Consider the following 2,046-nt stretch of genomic DNA (forward strand, 5'->3'; position numbering starts at 1 on the left):
GGTTGGGCAGTATATACAATTTATGTGAGGCTATCTCTTTCCTTCTTTTGCACGACTCCAATTGTACATAATGTAATGAACGAGCTTCCAAAGATACTCTACTTTTAGAAGCTAGCAGTACTTACATTGTTTTCCTTCTTATGGAGCGAATGATGTTGATGTTGCTTCTCTTATTCTTATGTTATCAATGTTATTGGTACTTCCTAATTCTAATAAGATTCATGATGAAGAGTTGGTCCTAATAACGTATACAGAATATACCGACCTTACGTCACTCCGAAAGGTTCAGAATTCCAATGAGTGCATCATGCATTATATATTTGTATCTATTTTACTCTACGACACCTATTGTGCAACCACTGATCAGTTGGGTTTTACCGAGCTCCACGTGACTGGATACGATTCTACCGAGCCTTATGATGGCCGGGTATGTTTTTATCGAGCCTATTATGGCCGGGTACGATATGATGATGATGCCCACAGAGGCGTATGTTTTAAAAATTTATTTATATATACATATGTATCATGCATTTCATGTCAGTAGTCTCAGAGGTACCTATATGTTACATGTTGTATATTCTCTATCCCTGCTTACATTACTGTTCATACTTATGGTTCCCTGCCTTAAAAACTCAGTATTTTATTCATACTGATGTCTTTTTTATTTGTGGATGCTGCAAGTCGTGCTACAGGTCCTGATAGACGGGTATACGCAGCTCCCCTACCATAGTAGGCTGCCCAGTTCAACGGTTATTAGCGAGATCCCTTCTCCGGACTTGCCGTGGTCTTGGTATACATTTTTGTTATATACATCATGGGTATGTCGGGGTCATGTTTCAGCAATGTTGCAGCACTTATGTTCCTTTAGAGGCTCATAGACAGGTGTCGACTCACGTATAGTTTGGTATGCCTTGTCGGCTGATTGTTGTTGTATAGTCTTTCATGGCAGTGTGGTAGTCTTTCATAGCAGCGTGGTAGCTCGTACCTTATATATAGTTTCTTGACTGTCTGGTCATCCCATGTTATGTATGTTCATGCTATTATCTTTTATTGTTGGTCATTCATGATCCATGTCTCCCATTTATATTGATCTCGTCAGTCCTTAAAGATAATAAGAAAGGTTAGATAAAATGTACATTGGTGCTCGGCAAGCATAGCCCAGGTGCTAGTCACGACCCTCCAGTTTGGGTCGTGATATCAACGTTCGAAGTTCAGTAGCTTCACAGCAGTTGAAGCAGAATTTGATCGAATACCCATCTGTCACGTGGGCCGATGTGCACAATCGGTATCAGTCGAAGATCGGGGTTGAGGATGATCAACTGGGGGCTCCTTTTGGGTTCGTTTATCCTATCAGACCCGTTAATAGAATCAAGAGGGATATTGACCGGGAACCAAGGTCGAATAGAGATCGATATCAACTATATAATAGAGATCATAGGAACAGTAGATCTGGGCGAAACTCTGCATGAAATGAAAGGATAAATGATCGAGGTTCAAGCTCATGACTTACAAGCAAGAACGGCTTCGATAGATCTATGGGACTCAAAGAGGCATCACGATTGTCGGAGTATAAATTTAATGTTAATGTGGCTGCTATTGTATCGGCTATCTGGCGCATCAAATAAACCAAGTGGCCTCGACCTTTGCAAGCTGATCCAACACAAAGGGATCCCAACCAAATATGCAAATACCATAGCACACACGGCCACATGATGGAGGATTGTCGACAATTGAGGGAAAAAGTAGCCTGGTTGTTCAACAATAGTCATCTTCGAGAATTTATAAGTGATCGAGCTAAGAATCACTTCAGAAACAAGGTCTCCAACAAACAAAATGAACAAGACGAACCCCAGCACATCATCCATATGATCATTGGAGGGGTCGATGTTCCTCAAGGTTCGATGATGAAATGTACCAAAGTATCGATCATAAGAGAAAAACGGACTTACCAGAAGGGACTCTATCTTTCAACGACTAGGACGCGGAAGGAATCATGCAACCTCATAATAATGCACAGGTAATTTTTGTACTTATGAATAAAACTAG

Source organism: Nicotiana tabacum, chromosome 11, assembly GCF_000715075.1.
Source record: "Nicotiana tabacum cultivar K326 chromosome 11, ASM71507v2, whole genome shotgun sequence".
NCBI lineage: Eukaryota > Viridiplantae > Streptophyta > Magnoliopsida > Solanales > Solanaceae > Nicotiana > Nicotiana tabacum.